General features: G+C 43.1%; 1 long non-coding RNA gene across 1 annotated transcript; it reads left to right on the top strand.

The window, feature by feature from the left end:
* Positions 1 to 1,566: 1,566 nt before the first annotated feature.
* On the top strand, positions 1,567 to 4,467 carry LOC144827599 (uncharacterized). Its single transcript, XR_013610260.1, has 3 exons — positions 1,567 to 1,767; positions 3,285 to 3,413; positions 4,349 to 4,467. It is a non-coding gene; the product is annotated as an uncharacterized LOC144827599 (long non-coding RNA).
* Positions 4,468 to 21,431: the final 16,964 nt, after the last annotated feature.

Genomic DNA, 21,431 nt, shown 5'->3' on the forward strand with positions numbered 1-21,431 from the left:
TTCAATTGTCCCGCCCGCCCGCGCCCCCTATTTCCTCTTCCGGGTCGCGAATAACGCGTTCGCGCGGTGCACGTCTTGTTCGGGAACACAACTACTTGTTCACACTGAGAAAGTGCGTGTTCGCGTGAAATCTCGCGCGAACTTACCCACGTGGTCGCGATGGGCGCGGCCATCTTGTTTTTCACACTGTATGCTATGGTTCTGGGCCTAGTTTTCTATCCACCTTATATCTGTTCAATCTTTTACCTATTTTCACAGTTTTTCTTACTTTTTTTACTTCTCATCTATTTCTCTCTGTCCCTAAGTTTATATTTTGCATTTTATTTCTACTTTTCCACCTTTCTTTTTAGCTTTTCTACTGTTTTATTTTACTTCTTCATTTAAGCTCCTACTTCTTCCCCCTAACTTTTTTCCCTTTTGTTCTAACTTTTCTTTTCCACCTCCACCCCAGAACCATGGCAAAGGGGAGCAGCAGAACCGGCTCGAAGGGCAAGGCGCCTGCGCCCAAGAAGAGCCGGCTGCCTTGCGGCAGAATGCGACCTGCAGGCCCGGAATCTTTTCGGGGAGGCGGAGGTGGCCGCCCTGGTTTTTTTCATGCAGCGCCACCTACCCTTGACCTTGGCAGCAGGCGGCAGGCCAGGGTCCGGTTACCTCCCAGAGGAGCGTCACCGCCGGTGGGCGAAGGTGCGCCGGGCAGTGTACCGTCGCTCGCAAATCCGGCGCACCCACCAGCAGCTGGCCCACCGGTGGGCAGACATTCTGGACAGGGAGCAGGACCTGTTGGACCTGCTAGGTGTTGAAGTCGTGGGGCTTGGTGAGTAGCTAGTAATATTAATAATTTAATATATATTATAGTAGTATAAGTATTGTGTATAATTCTTGGACGAATAAGTAACACGGTTACTGGTGCACTTAGTTACATTGCCGATGAATTCCGTCTCAAATTCTTCTGTTATTGTATGACACAGGTGCTGCTCGCCACTTCTCTTACTGGTTTGTAACTTAGCGCTGGCTTGGGCTGCTGATTATTGATGTTAGAGTTTTTAGAGAACTGAAGTTAGTTGATGCTATTGCTAGAGTCTAGTCCTTACATTGTCCTTTAGTGAAATAGTGGTGGATGGATAGTATTAGTTCATATTTTTTTAACGGTCTGCATGACGCCTCCTCTGTCACTGAATGCTTAGTTAGTTCTTATTTACCCCACCCCTCCATTGAAACCGGCTTGAGTTTGTTTACTGAGTGGTAGGCTTTGCAGCACAGCAATAGCATGGTCAGGTGAGTCAGTAGCAGTTCTGATGCAAGCAACCAACAATTACGTGTATGTACAAATGTATGCATGTGTCCTCCATCTCATCATCTATGCATGTTTGCGGGCAAAAATAAAATTGCAATGCCGACTTACTGAACAATTGGCCCGTCTGGATTCTTGAATAGGTGTTATAGGTCAGGTGGTACTGGCTTCCTTAGTATATTCTGCAATCAGAATGTTTATGGCACATTTGATTAGTGTTCTATAAGTAGACGTCTGTGGATCTTGCAAACCAGTAGTCATTTATACTTTGAAGTCAATTTTATTGGAATTGTTGTTCCCTAAAATGTTTGAGAGGATTTTTGAATGAGGTCTTTGTTTCACAGCACTTAATGTTTCTCTTTCTTTATTATTTCTTACATGATCAGCACCACCCAAGGGCAAGAAGACGGGGTCCGAGTTGGCGGGACAACCACAAGAGGAGCGCTCCTCTACCGCGGATCCTGCTGCTGGCCCCAGTAAGTCCTACAGTGCTTATATTAACAATTATATTTCCCTAACTTTTTAACGCACTTTATTTTTTCCAACCGATTAATCCTCCTTCCTAATTCAATGTTAGCAAAACCTTCTTTGGTCTTAAATTTGTTTTCCAAATTTTGGGTCACTAACTATCCAATGCCATCCCTGACTTTCAGTTCCTTCAAACTGCCTCTGCCCCAAGACTCTCTGTGCTACTACTATTAGACTGTGTGTAGCTAAGCTTGCCCTGTGGGCCACTCTTTAGTTAAGGTATTCTTTGAATAAAGCTGTGATAGAATAGCTGTAGGCACTGGGTCCACTCCTGTCCTTTGCGTTGTCCTCTGTAATCTCCAGTCTTTGTCAATTCCCACCAACAAAAATGCACAACCAGATGTTTGCCTACTAATTTTTGTTCAGTTAGTATACTTCTACTACTGTTGTGGTTATTATTCTCTGCACATACACATACAGAACTATGCACAAGAAATTAGGATGTTGTTGATGTTGGTGATAGGGAGGTTGGACCTTACCCCCTGGTCACAGAACTCAGTCAGAAGAACCCCTAATCCAATTAACGTCTAGTCTACCTACCTAAGTGTCTTGGTCATAGTCATTTGTCCCACTCCCGACCCCCACACGAAGATAGTTAGATATACCCAATGATTTTATTACACAACCCAGAACAGAAGAAGAAGAAGACCCTTTCGCTCACTCACTCGTTTCACTCCACAACACCCCAGACACTGAAAATAATATACCACAGAGTCTACGTGCAAGTTCAAAAACTTTATTTTTTTTAATAACAAGCTTTGTATTGTTGTTACTTGTAAGTATTTCCATGAAAAACATCCTGCTCCACCATGCAAAATGAAGAAGATTAAATACTGCATATTTTGTACATGTGCACGATAGAGAAATGTGTGAATTGTGGGAGACCACTCACCGTTGAACGTATAGTGTAAGTGGTTACACATGCATCTTTCGAAAGCTCTGCAAATCCCTTGTTTCGTAAAGCAATCTTCTCTTCTCATCTGCCTATGAGAAAAATGTTGCACGTTAGACAGTGAATAAAACTATGCCAGTTTTTAGCAGTCATGGCAAAAAGTGCAACATTACATTATGGATAAGCAACAGGGACTAACAATACTGGTTTGTCAATTGTATGCGACACTCATGTGGCCTCAATGGTGTCTTTCTTACTGTGCAACAAGCTGCGAGGTAACATGGGCAAAGCAGTAGACACAGATCTAAAAATGGTTATATGGCTCAGGCTAACTTTCCAAAGACTAGAGTAGGAGTAAATTAGATGACCCTATGGACCATCTAATAAATGAAAACTAAACTCTGTCTAATGTGACTGCTGTACATTAGGACACAATTTGGACTAGTTACACTGTCACAACGATTCATGTTATACGTAACTGTTTTTTCAATCTTCCTTCCTGGTTAAAAAAGTACAACTAGTAAAATAGGGGGAGGTGTGCAGGCATCTAAAAAGGTGTACTTGATTTCATAGGTGCACAATCAATACTAACCACCAGTGCCGACGGGGCCAGCGGCGAAGAGATTGCCATCCAGGAGGGGACAGAGGATGCGGCACCTGCAGGAGCATCAGTGGGGGAGGAAAGTTCAGCGGTGGGCGGTGGTAAGTTATATTCATTACCTATTTGCATTACTAGGTGGATGGGGGACATTTTTTTCCTCACTGTGCTATGAGACTTATTAAGAAAGTATGAATTTTAAGTTGTACTGGACAATATACAATGGTTGAAGAAGACACCCTTTGTAGCATTACCAGTTTTAGTTGAGTAAACAATGTCTCTTCCATCAGACTCCAACTCAGCTGTGAAACTTATGGAGAAGACTAAAAGTCAGATCAGATGACCTTGAGGCATGTGTTGAACAAAAAGGGAAAGAAGTGAACTAGGGTGGAAGGAGGAAGGGAGGGCTCAGAGATGTAATAATAAGACTAACTACCATAGAAGGATACTTTGGAAGGTTCATTCACATGGCTGATATGAATCGGATGCATGGGTTGTTAAAGGATGGGTAGAACTGTAAGGTGAAAGAAAATGCAGGCCTGGTTGGGCAAAAGAATATGGGTGCATGGATACAGTGGATAGCAAGAATCATGAGCGGGGTTTGTGTCAATGAAACCCAAGGCAAGGAAGGAGTGGACGCATGGGTGGTTGGGTTGCTGGTAATAGTGAAACCAGCTAAGCCGATAATAAAGAATGATAGACATTTACTTTTAATGGGTGGATGCCCCCTAAATGTATTTGTATTCATCATAGGTCAAGACTGTCACTGGAAGCAGAGTCTTACTTTGAAAAAATAAAAGGAGATACAAAAAAGACTTTTGTTCTTATGTTTACTCAAGCCCACCCAGTACTAGGGCAAGTATAATGTCGGGAAAAACTTCAACAAATGCTACAGGCAGGGGAAGCAGGAGGACAGATTAGATAGATACTAAAAGTTGACACCAATTGTATGGACTGCGCTTGATAGTGCTACAATGCCACTATGTACTTTTGAATTCATTATGAAGAGTTTGCTACAATTCTGTTTCTTTTTTTATAGATACTCCTACTCCTTCCTCAAAACCATCACGGAAGGAGTTGGCAGCCAGGGCCCGGCAAAGGAAACTGCAGGCCATTGTGGAGGAGTACCGCAAGCTGGTGGCTGAGGCTGAGGAGGAGGAAGAGGCGGCGGCAGCAGCTGCTGCCTCTTCCAATGCATGTGGCCCCAGCAAGGCTCCACCTGCAGGAGTACGGCGCCGCGGCCAGGCAGCCGCTCACCTCCGCCATTCAACATCTGCTACCCCCTCACAGCATGGATGCAAATGTAGGTGCCGTGCATTTTGGCAACAACTTCTCTTCCGGGTGGCCAAGCTGGAGGACCAATTAGTGGAGCGTGTAAAGATTTTAGTGGACAAACACCTCAAAGCCCGCCAATTGTAATGGACCCTGTTGATTTGCCCCTTTTTTAATACTTTTGTTGGTGGGTGGGAATTGGGTGTTGGGGTTATTTTTGTGGGACATTCTTTGGACTTGGACTATGGTTGGGGTTAGGGTGGGGATAGGAGGATATTTTTATACATGAATAAATGTTATATATTTTCAACTAACACAGATATGATATGATGTTGTTTTGTGGTGGGGTTACTGTTGTACGTCACAAGGTTTACTCTAGATGCAGGGCAGCGGCCAATGTTTGATTGAAATACTTTATTAACTGACCACATGTGTAACATGCAAACAGATAGATGCTGTGCCCCTCACTCAAAGTAACATTTGTCCTATCAGTACTACCAGCCACTCCTCCATTAGACCTCCCAGCAAACTGCTCTTCTTACCTGTGATTAATGATCATTACGTTTGGCACCGCAAGGGCTGCATGGTTTCCCAAGACAACGGAGAATATGCCGTGGTTGTGTGATAGTAGTCGAGTAGACTCCTAGTCCTAGACACTGGCACTAGCATTGGAAAACAAAAACAAAGAGACAGTCATTTGCCTGAGAAAGAATGTGAGAGAAGTAGAAAATTACAGTACATAATACAGACCAAAAATACAAACAATAGTGCAACAGCTAAACGAACTCAAAGAAATCAATGGTGTCGGGGACTGAAAAAGTAGAAGAAGATAACTGTAGTTGCGTTGGAGTCATTAAAACACAATACAAATCGTAAACGTACATGCTCTAAAATTAAATTCAAACAATGCCAGCAATGATTTACATTTATTCGTTGGGTCACTTTGGGAAATTAATTGCCTTGTACACTATTACATAGAGTGAGCTTGGATGGGCAAGCAGAAGAAGATCCTCGCCCTGCCTCGTTGACTTTTGATTTTTATTAGTGTTGGTTTCACCACATCTGCCCCAGCAAGCGTGTGATCAATTGTTGGTGTATATTTAATGTAGTAACATCACACCTCAATAAAAACCACACAGCCCGGGGGAAGAGGGTTAGGGTTTGATGAATGGATGGGAACGGGGGTTTGGGGAAAGGTTTGACAAAGAAAAACAGTACGCATGGAGACAACAAGCAAAACAATGAAGACGATGATTGCTGATCCACAATTCCACAATAAATGTAAAGTCAATTAAGAACAACGAAATGGATGCACGATGAAGGTTTCATTAACTGGATGGTTTATAAGAAGTGGTAATTACTTAACTACTACACAATTCAAAGGAAGTACTTCTTATGATATGAATGATATGACTTTTGCCTAGGCTGTATGCCCTCTGAGAAACCGTAATACCTGTTGTAGCGGGCTGAAAGCTAGCAAACAAAATTGAGATACTTTAAGTGAACAATCAATTACCAAACACAAGCATAAAATAAATGAAGAGGAAAAAGGAATCAAAGAAAAATATGAAAATGATACTAAAGTTAATGTATTATCCAGGGCCAAATGTGTAGTTGTATCTCGTCATTCATTTTTTCCTCCCTTCCATGGACACTGTTGTGACTGATTGATTGATTATATCATCCTTGGGCGCCTCTGGCAGAATTATGAGGAGGATTGGTAGGGTAAGTGTGAGTTGTTGCTCCACGTATAATATAGTAGCGCTGGGTGAAAGGCCGGCCTGTAAGTGTTGATGAAAGAAGAAATGGGGTATTACAAAATAAGTTAACAGAATGAAAACATAGAAATCAATTACGGTGTAGTGCGAAAAAGACAAGACTCGTGAGCGAGAACATTTTCAGACTGAGGCTAATTGGATACATTGATTAACTCTACTCTTCTAGTTGCACAGCAGTTATCAGAAAGAACAACAAGATAGGAGCCAGCACAGAACAGTTACAGGGCCACAACATCGGGATGTGAGTCTGTGGCCCAAAGTCCATTTACCTACATTTTTCAGAGCTTCAGACAAAAGGCATATACATCAACCTAGTATTTCCAAAGCAAGTGATTAATGTAATTGTAAATCAATGCGCCAATGTCAATCATACCACTATTCCATTCCACCACTGCACACACATGTAGCCTAGGTCTGCTGTGCTTCTTCTTGATTGGTTGTGTGTTTACCTTGTATTCCACTTCCTGAACATATTCCATCATTCATCTCTGATCAAACTGACATCATCATCATCCGGTGTGGCACGTGTACGTGTTCTCCAACTGACCAAAAACAGCAACTAAGTATGTATTGAGTGACTACGATTAAGTCCAGACTGCACCTGCAGTAGTAGGAGTACAATTGGATACATATTATTAAACAACATGGAAACATTGACCATCACGCGAGACACAAGCACTTTGAAACTACTCGACTTCATGCACATTTGCTCTGAGTCAGCAAGCAGCCAATGCAATGTATGGCATCATTTATTTCATATACCTGTCTTTCTCTTCTTTGTGACTGTCAGATCACAGATGCAGCAGAGCCTTCTGAAAGTGATGACGAGTTTACTTTAATTTTGGAGCCCTGTTCAAGTTCTGACATTGAAGAGTTGTGTATGCCTGCAGACAGAGGTGTAGCCTTAAGACAGTGATGCATTTCAGATTGGAAACAAAACAAAAGATGGCTGTAGTCACGTACGTTTCAATTGTTATGGAGGGACTGTTAGAGGCTACATTATTGCACTATTGTCCATCTCCATCCAAAGTATGGCAAGATGGAAATGTATTTAGGGTGAGTCAGGAAGATGGAGCAGGACTCTGATTAGTGGAGTGCACAGTAAATGCTCAGATGTGCAACTCCAATAGGTAATTAAAAGAGAAAGGAAGATGGAGTTGGTTTTCAAGTTTGAGTCAGAAAGACAGATACACACAAATAACTAAGGAAGGGAGAAATAAAGGAAGGGAGAATGTAACAATTTCCAAGCCTAGTTGTCAGGGAAGAGGAGCTCGTCCTCAAACCCTGGTGGCTCTTCTGACAGAAGTAGGTCCTGTAACCCAATACTTATTTCTTCCGACTCGCTCTCCTCTTCCAGCTCTGATTCACGGACTTGGTAGTCTGGTGGTATCAAGTGCTGGTTCATTTTTATCATGGTTAACCTCTCCACGCTTTTGGGCGAGAGACTGGTCCTTCTCACAGTCACAATGGCACCAGCAGCACTGAACACACGCTCAGAAGAGACACTTGCAACTGGGCAAGCTAGATACTTTATCGCCAGCCTGCTGAGCAGTGGCTATTGGCTTCTTGTCCTATACCAATACACCAATGGGCTTTGCTCCATGAACACCTCTGTTGTGTCATCCAGATAGGCCTGGACCATCCGCTCAATGTTCATTGGTGCTCTGGTTTGCTCGTCCTCTTTTTGCTTTGCGACAGCAACGGACTTCCCCATCCCTTTCTGTAGAAACCAAGCAGCTATTTTTTTGCTTGTGTCTGATGAATCAGATCCTGTTGGTGCGGTTGGTGTTATTGTTTGTGTTGGTGACTGCTGGGAAGCAAAGGCACTGCTCGCATGCTGTGAAGAAGAACTTGACTCTGTAGGATGCTCAGAAGTACTTGCACTGTCCTGGGCTGGCACTGGCAGGCCTCTAATTGAGAGCCGTTTGTTTTCTAAATCAGTGGCTTCCTTGGCTATTACAGTTTTGTACTTGGAAACATCCTCTTCTGAAAAAGGAATTACTGCATTACTGTTCACAAATAATTTGTACCGTGGATCCAAAATTGTGGCAGTAATGTAATGTTGATGTGACACAATCTTATTTTGAATCCTTGTATTCTCAGATAAGCGGCTTGCTAAGGACTTCGCTAAATTACATGCTTCACGTTTTCCTTCCACACCTTCGTACGTTTCAGACACCTCCTTCAGCTCTTGCTCAAGCATGTACAACAATGGGATTGCTTGGCTCATAGTACAGTCCTCCCTGCTGACTGCACGTGTGAAGACCTCAAAAGGAAGTAGCATCTCAGTCAGGCATTTAATGAGGTCCCATTGCCACATCTCAACGGTCATGGCTTTAACAGCATTATCCCCTGATCTTCTTGTCATGACATAAGCATTAAGTGGTATGTACTGCTCAAACAGCCGTTCGAGCATGTAATACGTAGAGTTCCAACGTGTTGGTACCTCCTGAATGAGTGCTTTGACTGGCATGTTACACTCACGTTGAATGACCCGTAGCTGCTTCCGGGCTTTAAAAGAATGATTGAAATGCGTGCAGATTCTTCTGCAAATGGTCAGTAAGTTGCTGACTTTGCTTTCACTTTTCAGAAAGTCTTGAACCACAATGTTAATGCAGTGTGCCAAACACGGGACCCTGAAATAGCGGCATAACTACATTACTGCCATTGTCGGTGGCAACAAAACCAATATTGAGGCCTCTTGGTTGGAGCCATTCAAAGACCTTGCTGTTGAACTCATCCAAAATGTTTGCAGCAGTATGCGATTTCTCCATAGCAAACATGGCTACAGTAGCATGTTTGCGAGTATCATTAAAAATCTCAGTAGTGTCAATGCCTGTAGATATCTTGTCTCTAACACCTGAAAAAGAGATCCAGTGTGCTGTGATGCACATGTAATCTGTGGCTTGACTACTGCTCCACATGTCTGTTGTCAGGTGGATACTATGCACAGCACTCTGCTGCAAGGCTTTTCCAAGCAATTCCAGCACGTCGTGGTGTAGTGCTGGAACAGCAACTCTGGCAAAATAGTAGCGGCTGGGAACATTCCATTTTGGGCAGAGGGTTGACACAAATTCCAGGAAACCCATCCCTTCAACAAAAGAAAAAGGGAGAAGGTCCAGAGCTAACATTTTAGCAAGCTTAGCATTATACAAACGTGCTATTGGGTGGTTGCGCTCGTACTTCCCCTCCTGCCTAAACATGCTAAGAATGGTACGCTGCTTGCTATTTCTTTCAGATATGCCCGATGCAGTACTTCGTGTCGCAGACTTCGCACCCGTACTCCTTGGTGTCTCCGGGTTACTCTTACTCTGGTGCCACAGAGATGTTGCTGATCCGGAGGATCTGGGTTCTACCACTGCAGTGCTGGGGAGTGGGACAGGGGTACTTAGTGTACCACTACCAGATAGAATGTCTCCCTCTTCATCCTGTCCGGTTACCCGTGAACCTTCTACTGCTTTCCCACCAACATTAATGGTTCCTGCTTTTATGTTACGTAGGTGGTCCTCCCACTGGATTGGGTGGTGTTTTTTCATATGGGTCATTTGGCCTCCGGTACCATAGTTTGTGCCAAGCTTACCACGACTAACAGAGGAATGACAAATGGAGCATATAGCAATGTTGTCCCTATTTGCGCTAACTGTAAAGAAGTCCCACACTGGGGAGCTTAACTTTTGTCTCCTGCTAGAAGTGACACTTCCAATGCCGGATGAACTGGAGGTTGTGTGGTGAACTGCACTATGTGGCTGTGCAGTAGTACCACTACCTCCTTCTGCTGAGGTGGAACTTGTGCAGGATGTAGGACGCTGCCGGCTTTGTGCAAATGTAAAAATGGAAGCTGGAGGTAGTTTTGGTGTGGCCTGTGTTGGTGGTATGCGTGCTACTACATCCCTAGTCGCAGCCATTCTTGATAGGTTTAAAATGTTGGTCTCCATGTCCTCAGGGCCAGGAGTAATGCTTGTGATGACTGGGTCTGACTCATCATCACCATCATTATCCGGCTGCTGAACATCGCACTCCATAAGTGGTAGGCTTCCTGGAACCTTCCTTTTCCCTAGCCTGGTCTTCTTGGGATGTCTCTCCCTCTCATGCTCAGATCATTCTGGCTCCCAAGTGATGTCAAGATCATCAGAAGGGATGCTTGGCGAAGAACTCAATGGACTAACCCTCCTTTTCCTTGGTGGGGATTTGGAAACCAATAGATCTCCTGAATGATGTGCTGCCTCTTCTTGCTCTGCATCAGGCTCAATTTCCTGAACTGCCCCGACTTCGGGAGGAACAACAACTACTATTGCCAGTGGTGGTTCTTAAACAACTATTGCGGGCGGTGGTTGTGTAACAACTGCTATTACAGGTGGTGGTTGTCGTTGTTATTTTCGTTGAGCATCTACTATTGCGGGCGGTGGTTGTTGAACATCTACTATTGTGGGCGCTGGTTGTTGTTCACCACTTTTCTGCTGTGTTCCCTCTTGCGTGGAATGTGTACTACTTTGAGATTGAGATAAGTTCAGGTCAGGCTCAGTATCACTGCTCTCCACCATTAGGCTGGCTACTTCTTCCCCACTCATCGGCTTGGGCCTGGGGTGGTGGCTTGGGCCCACTGATGCGGAGGTGCTGGCCCCAGCTTGGACCCCGGTCACTGCTGCTGCAGGTGTACTTTTTTTTCTCCCAAAAAAGGTTTTCGGGTCAACACCAGACTTAAGTGTCAGTTCCTTCTTCTGTTCTTCCTTCTTCTCAGCAACTTTCTTGGTCTTGGAGGACCTGGTACCTGCTTTCTTTGGGCCCATCTTCCTCAGATGTCAGCAGCAGCACTCAGTTGCTGAGAATGATGTCTGGTCAGGTTAGTCACTCACACCACAAGTGACGTAGTACAGAAGGACGTCCGTCTGGCAGTAGAACAGGCGATGAATGATGACAGACACCTCCTCTTCAGTCTTTTGTGCACCTACAAGCAAAAAAGGCAGAACAACATCAGTCGAATATGGATTTTTTTTAGCTTTAATTACTACTAGAAGTATTAGTACATCCAGTAAGAGTAAGAATAGCAAAGAATTAAAATGCAAATGTAGTGGAAGTGGAACTTGTTTATCCATAATTTGTGCATCATTGATGCAGCATCAGTGACCTGCAGCAGATAGCAATGGGGATGTGAACAACTAGTAAGCCAACAGGAACAATGGCAAGACACAAAACAAAACGGCACACTACTACTACCACCACAGCTCCACATGGGCACTCATCACAGGTACATGGGTAAAGGGCAAAGGCCAGAAAAAAATAAACTCAACCAGGCCTATATCCCTCCCTATATGGCCAGAAAAAGGAGGATGCATACATCACAGCTAAATGCAAAAAAGAAAATCCCCATGGCTACAAGGTTTGAAAGTTACACAACAACACAAACAACAAAGGCATTTAGAGTTTTCCCCCAAACACTTAACTACACCCCAAACACCACATTTGAAAAGTTAATGCATTGCCACCCATGCCCTAAATGATGTTAAATTCAACAGACAAAATGGAAACCGCTACATCAAGCATCCCCGCTGACTATCTCTGGGACTCTAGGCCTACTGGCAGCAAAAAAATCACACAACTTTGTAGGCCTGCGGCAAGCCGGCAACCAGGATGGAAGGTCACACAAAATGGCCGCCCCCACATGGCCTGGCCAGTTCCACCCCCAAAAACATGAAGAAAGAGAAGACAAACAATACATTCCTATGGCAAAAGGACAATGCTTGGCTTGACAAAATGGCCGCCACCAAGTCGCCCACATGGTCAGGCCACCGTCTAACAACAAGGTACATAGAGGACAGAAACAGTAAGTGGTCCATGCTCCAAAAACTACAAGCAAATGACAACCTGAGGAGTTTCTTTTAGCAAAATGAACAGCATCTACATTTTTGGGAACGTTTTAGGCAACTCGAGAGATATTGCTCGCGAGAATGCAAATTCAGCGTGTTCGGCGGCGCGAACTGAACAAAACGTCGTGATCGCGCCCCCGAGCAAGCACATTGAGCGCGCGAAGACGACAAAAACTGTAAGGTCGCGTTGCTGCACTGTGCAAACTTACCAAAACTACGCAAGCTGAATTCTAGGGTTACCTAGTGCGCAGGAAAAAGCCATATTATTCAACACAACCAAAACCTGCAATTCAACACCAAAGACACATTTTGCTAATTAATCCAAAGCCATCCATGACCTACATGATGTTACACTTACAACTTAAACACCCCTATAACAATTGAACAACTTTCATGCACCCATGATGAGGAGGACTCTAGTAGCTTGGAGGCCTATGGCAAAAACACAGAGGCTGCTACTAGTACCAGGAATTAAAATGGCCACCCTCCACATGGAAAATGGCCTCCCCCTACATGGCCTGGCCACCCCCAAAAACATGAAAAGAAAGAGAAGACAGACAAGTAGACAATACATTCCTATGGCAAAAGGACAATGCTTGGCTTGACAAAATGGCCGCCACCAAGCCGCCCACATGGTCAGGCCACCCTCAAACAACAAGGTACATAGAGGACAGAAACAGTAAGTGGTCCATGCTCCAAAAACTACAAGCAAATGACAACCTGAGGAGTTTCTTTTAGCAAAAAAAACAGCATCTACATTTTCGGGAACGTTTTAGGCAACTCGAGAGATATTGCTCGCGAGAATGCAAATTCGGCGTGTTCGGCGGCGCGAACTGTACAAAACGTCGTGATCGCGCGCCCAAGCACGCACATTGAGCGCGCGAAGAAGACAAAAACTGTAAGGTCGCGTTGCAGCACTGTGCAAACATGCCAAAACAGTACAGGCCTCCCCAAAAAGAATATTTAGGAAAGATTAAGAAGCACAGAAAACTGTAGTTAATAAAAAAAAAACATTTATACAGTACACCAATTCTCAATTCTCAAACTTACTTGTGAAAGAAAAGTTCAAATCCAAAATTCCTCAATAAATCCAATTAAATGCTATGATGCAGCAGACAAACACAAAGAGTGATCCTTCCAGCTCCAATTCCAAATGAAAGTGAACACCACATGGACAAAGCACTGGGAGGAGCCTGGTGGACAGGAACAGGAAGTTGGAGACTCAGGGGCACATCCTTTCTCTTGAAAAAAAGAGTAGAAGCAAAAAGAAGACTCCTAGCCCCAAAAAATACAGCCAAATCACAATCTGAGGGGTTAAATGAACATTTTTGAGAAGATTTTAACATGCTCGGGAGATATTCTGTGCCAGAATGCAGTTTCTGCGTGTTCGGAAACGCGATCTTACCAACATGGGAGGATCGCACGTCCCAATGACATGTTCGCGCGCTCAAAGTCGCATAGGATTGTGCGGCCGGATTCCAAACATCGTAGCGAACGTGACCGGGAGAGAAAAGCGAGAAAGCGAACTCAGAACCACGGTAAGTCATTATCGCGCACGCGAGAATGTTATTGAGCGCGCGAGGAAGAAAAACTACTACGCTACGCTGTAGATTGAGAAGTAGGCGACAGCTTCGCGCACTCCGCGTAGTACGAAGTTGCCGAAACTTCGCAAACTCCGCGAACGGAGCGTAGTTCTCTGCCCAGGCTTAGTTGTAATGTGATGGACCCATGGCTGGTGGTGTGAATGGTGTTGTATGTGTCACACAAATGAAAGGTGTATGATTGGCCTGTAAAGAGGTTGGTGCCTTGTTGTAACTTTACAGCTCACGAACTGAGTCAATGGTTCAGTTTCTTGTCCTTTCAATCATTAACAGTGCATTTAATTTTTGTGAAATATCTTCTTAATAAAATTTTATACACTGAACCATCACTCACCCATGTACCAAATCCAAACCATTGCACCGAGCCCTGGGCCAGCAAAACCAGGTTGTTTTGTGATGGGTAATTTTGAAGTCTCCTCAATACGTTTAGGGCCCTTGCCTGTTGTGGGTACTTGATCCTCCCACACAAGTGAGGGATACCTGAGGAAACACTGGGTGGTAGGAAATTTGTGTCAGCCCAGTGATCCTACAACTTTCCCACGCAAAAATGTGGTAAAAATTTGATTTTTCAGCAAAATTTGAGGTTTGAAGGGAATTCTGGGTAAGAAAAGTTTTGGGGAGCCACACACACCAAGTCTCACTGGACTCCCCAGGGTGTCCAGTTTTTAGAAATGTGTGGGTTTGGTAGGTTTCCCTAGATGGCCGCTGAACCCGCAACCAAAAACCTAGGTGACCCTCCTTGCAAAACCAGGTTGTTTTGTGATAGATAATTTTGAAGTCTCCTCGATATGTTTAGGGCCCATGCCTGTTGCGGGTACTTGACCCACCCACACAATTGAGGTTCAGTTTTTATCAGGAGACCTGGGGGAATGCTGGGTGTAGGGAAATTTGTGTCAGCCTGGTGATCCTACAACTTTCCCACACAAAATCTAGAGTAAAATTTGATTTTTTTTCTGCAAAATGTGAGGTTTGCAGGGAATTATGGGTATGGAAACATTAGGGGATGGATGCAATCCCTACCTCACTGGACTCCCCAGGTTGTCTAGTTTTCAGAAATGTGTGGGTTTGGTAAGTTTCTTTAGATGGCCCCTGAGCCCGCAGCCAAAAACCCAGGCGGCCCCTCTTGCAAAACCAGGTCGTATTGTGATAGGTAATTTTGAAGTTAAGGGCCCTTGCCTGTAGCAGGTACTTGACCCACTCACACAAGTGAGGTACCATTTTTTATTGGGAGACCTGGGGGAACTCTGGGGGTAGGAAATATGTGTCAGCCCGGTGATCCTATATTCCCACACAAAAATGTGGGAACAATTTGATTTTTCAGGAAAATTTTGAGGTTTGCAGGGGATTCTGGGAAGGGAAATGTTGAGGGAGCCATGCAAGGCACACCTCACAGGACCCCCCAGGGTGTCTAGTTTTCAGAAATATGTGGGTTTGGTAGATTTCCCTCGATGTCCGCTGAGTCCATGGCCAAAATCCCAGGTGACCCCCCTAATGTATAGCGTTGCTAGGTTTCCCTGGTGCCGGCAGAGCTGGGATTCAAACTCTACAGCTAAGCACTTTGCAAAAAAAGGGTCAGTTTTCACTGTGAAAATGTGGTGTGTCCACGTTACGTTTTGGGCCATTTCCTGTTGCGGGCACTAGGCCTACCCACACAAGTGAGGTACCATTTTTCTCAGAAGACTTTGAGGAATGGGGGGTGGGTAGAATGTTGTGGATCCATGCAGATTCCAGAACTTTGCACCACAGAAATGTGAGGAAAATGTGTATTATTTTACAAAGGTTGAGGTTTGCAAGGGATTCTGGGCCACAGAACCTGGTGAGAGCCAGACAAGCACCGTATCCTGGATTCCCCTGGGTGTCTGGTTTAAAAAAAATTATATGTTTGCTAGGGTTTCCTAGGTGCCGGCAGAGCTAGGGTTCAAAATCTAAAGCTAGGCACTTTGCAAAAAAAGGATCCGTTTTCACTGTGAAAATGTGGTGTGTCCACGTTGCGTTTTGGGCCATTTCCTGTCATTGGCAATAGGTGTACACTCACAAGTGAGGTACCATTCTTCTCAGGAGACTTTAAGGAATGTGGGGTGGGTTGAATTGTATGGATCCGCACAGATTCCAGGACTTTCCACCACAGAAATCTGAGGAAAATTTATTTTTTTGTACAAAGTTTGAGGTTTGCAAGGGATTCTGGGTATCAGAACCTGTTGAGAGCCAGACAAATCACCCCATCCTGGATTTCCCTGGGTGTCTAGTTTAAAAAAATGTATAGGTTTGCTAGGTTTCCCTAGTTGAGAGCCAGACAAGTCACCCCATCCTGGATTTCCCTGGGTGTCTAGTTTAAAAAATAGTATAGATTTGCTAGGTTTTCCTAGGTGAAGGCTGAGGTAGCGTTCCAAAGCTACAGCTAGGCACTTTGCAACAAAAGGCTCAGTTTTCACTGTGAAAATGTGATGTGTCCACGTAGCGTTTTGGGCCGTTTCCTGTCGCGGGCACTTCACCTACCCACACATGTGAGGTACCATTTTTATCAGGGGACTTAGGGGAATACAGAGTTGTAGATCAATTATTATTACTTATTGACTTTAAATGCATTTCTGCCTTCCAAATGTAAGACAATGTGTAAAAAAGAAGTCACTTTGAAAAATATCCTATAATTCAAATGCTAGTATTGGTACCCACAATTTTGTAGATGTGCAAATAGCAACTGTTTCTGAACTCTATATTTTGTTCTCATTCAGAAATACGTAGGTGTCTTCCATACCAATTTTTCCCTGTTTATATTTTCCCAAATAAATTGCTATACACCTGGTACACAATAAAAAAGCAATTGCAAGTCGCTGCTCAGTTATTGGTTCTGGGTTCCTCAGGTTCTTGGTGAACCTACAAGTCCTATATATCCGCACAAACAGAAGGGTCCAGAAAATGTAATGGTGTATTGCTTTAAAAAATCAGTCATCTTTAGAAGAAGTTACAGGGGAAAACATTGGCACAAATAGCTGTTTCTGTTAAGTCATTTTCAATTTTTCCTATTTTCAACTGTTAAATTTTATGAGAAAGCCTTGAAGGATCTATACAAATGACATCTTGCTGAATTTAAAATTGTATCTACTGTTCAGAAATGTATAGCTTTCCAGGATACATCATTGCTTCTTTCATACCCATTTTTACCATTAACTGGATTGAGATTGAAAGCACAAAAAATAGCAAAAATAGGCTATATCCAAGTAAAATGCAAAAACTGTGTAAAAAATGTTGGTTTTCTGACAAATGTCTGCTTGTTCCTGAAAGCTGAGAGGATGGTGATTTCAGCACTACAAACCCTTTGTTGATACCATTTGCAGGGAAAAAACAGATGCTTTCACCTGTAGCCCTTTTTCCCATTTTTCCCCCAAAAAACAAAATGTATCTGTATTTTGCCTAATATCTGAGTCCCCTCCAGGGGAATTGATAAACTCTGGGCACCTTTAAAATCCCTATGATGTTGGAAGAAAAGGAAGCAAATTTGGCACGGATACCTTTCGTTGTCAAAAAGTTACTGGGGCCTAAGCGGGAATTACCCTTAATAGCCCCAAAAAAGCTTAGCACGAGTGGGGGAAAGGCCTAGCAGCGAAGGGTTTGATGTAATTTTGATATTCCGGTATAATATTAATTTGTATAATAAATTCTGGGTAAATGTCCCAAAACATTTGTTACATGGTTTAGTTATAACGTTTGTTTACTCTCTTCTGCACACTGTGTTATGCCATATGGGTACAGCGTGCTTTAATTTCCCTATTTTGTGATCCTTGATGCTAAGCATATTGATAAAATTACTTTCAGGCAGTGGGGGTGTGTTAGATTGATAGTGACTATTCTTCTATTCAGCCATTCAGCCAAGCACTCCCCATGCACTTATCCATTCCCCCAGGCTCTACCCATGCTTTTATCCAATCACCCAGGCACTACACTTGCACTGATCCTTTTACTCACACACTAACTATGCACTCATCTAAGCACCCAGGCATTACTCTGGTACTCATGAATTCACTCAGGTACTATGGATGCAGTCATCCAATCACCCAGGCAGTACCACTGCACTCATGCAATCACCCAGGTACTACCCATGCACTCATGCAATCACTCTGGCACTGCTCTTGCACTCAACCATTCACTCAGGCACTACCTATGCACTCATCTTTTCTCTTAGGCACAACTCATGCACTAATGCAGTAACCCAGGCATTATACTTGCACTTATCGTGTCAGTCAAGCACTGCCCATGCACTTATCCTATAACCCAAGCACTACCCATCCACTTAGGCAATCACTGCATTATTCCGATACTCACCAATTCACTCAGGCGCTGCCCATATACTCATGCAATCATTCAGGCACTACTGTTGCACTCAACCATTCACTCAATCACTACCCATGCACTCATGCAATCAAGGAGGCACTGCCCATACACACATCCAATCACACAGGCATTACACATGCAGACATGCAATTACCCATGCACTACCCCTTCACTCATGCAATCACCAAGGCAGTACCCATACACTCATGCATTCACTCAGGCACTACTCTTACACTCAACCATTCACCCAAGAACTACCCATGCACTCATTCATTCTCTCAGGCATTACCCATTCACTTGTCAAATGACCCAGGCATTACCCTTCCACTCATCCTTCCACTCAGGCACTACCCATGCACTCATCCAATCACCCATGAAGTGCCCCTCCTGTACTCATGCAATTACCCAGGCACTACCCATGCACTCATGCAATCACTCAGGCACTAATCTTGTACTCAGCCATTCACTCAGGCAGTACCCATGCACTCATCCATTCACCCAGGCACTACCCACGCACTCATGCAATCAAGGAGACACTACCTATACACACCCAATCAATCAGGCACTACCCATGCAGTCATGCAATCTTCCAAACACTACTTATATACTCATGCAGTCACCCAGGCACTACCACTGCGCTCATGCAATCACCCAAGCACTACCCATACACTCATGTAATCACTTAGGTACTACTCCTGCACTCAACCATTTACTAAGGCACTATCCATGCCCTCATCCATTCACTCAGGCACTACCTATGCACTCGTCAAGTGACCCAGGCATTACCCTTGCACTCATCCTTCCACTGGAGCACAAACCATGCACTCATCCAATCATCCAGGTACTACCCCAGGCACTCATGCAATAACCTAGACACTACTGATGCAATTTCTCAGGCAGTACTCTTGCACTCAACCATTTGCCCAGGCAATACCATGCACTCATCCATTCTCTCAAGCATTACTCATGCACTTGTCAAATTACCCAGGCATTACCCTTGCACTCATCCTTTCACTCAGGCACTACCCATAAACTCAACCAATCACTCAGGCACTACCCATACACTCATCCAATCACCCTGGCACTACCTATGCACTCATCCAATGATGCACACACTACCGTTGCACTCATGCAATCATCCGGGCAGCAACTACTATTCACTCAAGCAGTATCTTTACACTCATGCATTCACTGACATACTACCTATGCACTCATTCAATCATCCAGCCACTATTCTTACATTCATCACACACACATTTACTCAACCCATCAGAAACACTACATACAATTTATCTATTTTTAACCAGTATAGGTGGTTCTGTAAGAACCTTTTCTTTTAAAACAGTTGTGAGGTTTTTTGTATTATGTATTTGTTTGGGTGTTTTTGACTTTTTCAAACTGAAAAAAACTTGAGAAGTCCAACATTAGTGTTTCTAAAAAACGAAGAAACACAAGGTTCAAAAACAAACAAAAGAATTAACAAATGTGTTTTAAACAAATTAATGATGGCATCAATGGAAAGTTCACCTACGCAGAGAGTTGTCAAACACTTCCTGCAGTGTATTCTTGCATCAGCGAGTTCGGGGAAGATTCTGGGTTGAGGAGTTGTAAGAACAGCTCCCACTCATGTCGAAGGTTGACTTCCATCGTCTGCTGCAGATTGCTCCATCTTCTCCTGAGCCATCACTTCACGCAAAAGACGAGGAAGGTGTATTTTCTCCAGATGTTTGTGCATTGGTGATGTGCCACAAGAATATTTCTTTTCGGAACCTTTGGAGAGAACTTTGTGGCAGATGGTGCAGGTGACTTTTCTGGCATTTACTTTTTTTTCACCCTCAGGCACGGTGAAAAAGACCAACACAAGACTCTCCTTCCTTTTCTTCACTGGCCCTTCAATCTCTTCAACCTCCTCAAGCTGCTCTTCTTGAGGATATGAAGATGCCATGTTTAAAAATTTGTATTTCAAAACAACAAAAATATAAAAAAGTGAATAGAGCCTACAAAAATGTGGTCTACACATGCAGACACACCCAAAATAAGAGCAAAAGAACAGGTGTTGGATCCTCCCTCTAAGTGAATGAAAAGTTTTTTAACCAATAAAATGCTTTCTTTCCATGTCACATGGAGTCGGGTAGGGGTCGCATCCCCATCGCGTATAGGTTGTGCACCCGTAACATGTAGTAAGTTTAATATAAAAGTATAAATTGCTATTGCTAAATTGTGTTTGAAACTATTTTAATGGAAAGTCTTTAGGAAAACAGATCATTAAACTTGCAACATTGATGGTTCATACTTTTTCAAATTACTCCGGAGTCGTGAGCCCTATGCCATCTCGGAAATACCCGGCAGGGTGCATGACTCCTACGCGATTGGTGCTCAATGGCGCAGCGTACATAAAAATGTGTTTTAAACATCTTAAAAATATTTTACAATTACACTAATACAAATTTGTGGGATTCAATAATAAACCTCCTTGTTTAAAAAATATAATATTTCAGTGTAAGTATTTATTTTAGACTTACGTTCGTGTAACAGATTTGCGCACCAAATGCGTAGATCCGTGACCAGTGTGCAATACTGTCATATCCTGAAAAATCTGTTAAAAACATTTCAAAGCAAATTTATAACTTCTATATTGCTATTTTTTGCACTTAGTAATAAATATGTTTGTGAGAAAAATATATTAACTCGTTCTAAATATGTATTTTTGACTGATATTCGTATGAGGGATCCGCTCACCCACCGCATAGGTACACGATCGATGCGCGACCCTATATATATATATATAGAAGACATTTATCATAATGAGAGAATAAAACATGATTTACACTATTAAAAGCAATCATACAAAATGTAATTTAGTAAAAAATATTATCCTAAAAAATTATATACAAATTTTCTTTTTCTATTCATAATTCTGTTATATATCATTTCATTTCATATATCTTTATTTCAGCAATTTAGCCATAAAAGATTTTCGAAGCATGATTAAAATACAATATACATGGATGACACATAAATTCACTTAACAACACAATAAATTAGCAGCAGTGTTGGAACAAGTAAATATCTGGAATAGACCGTAAGTGTTATGGCATAAAAACATAAAATTTGCAGTATGACCCTTGTGTCATCTGTAACTATTAATTACAATATAGTCTTGTAAACAATTGTATGCAATGGTAATTAAAAACCTATGCTTGAGCCACATAGCTGCCAGAAATTTTGATACAGCAAATACAATGGGTCTGGTTAACTTTGTTTTAAAAATTCTGTAA

This window comes from Lissotriton helveticus, chromosome 4_1, assembly GCF_964261635.1.
Source record: "Lissotriton helveticus chromosome 4_1, aLisHel1.1, whole genome shotgun sequence".
NCBI classification, from domain to species: domain Eukaryota; kingdom Metazoa; phylum Chordata; class Amphibia; order Caudata; family Salamandridae; genus Lissotriton; species Lissotriton helveticus.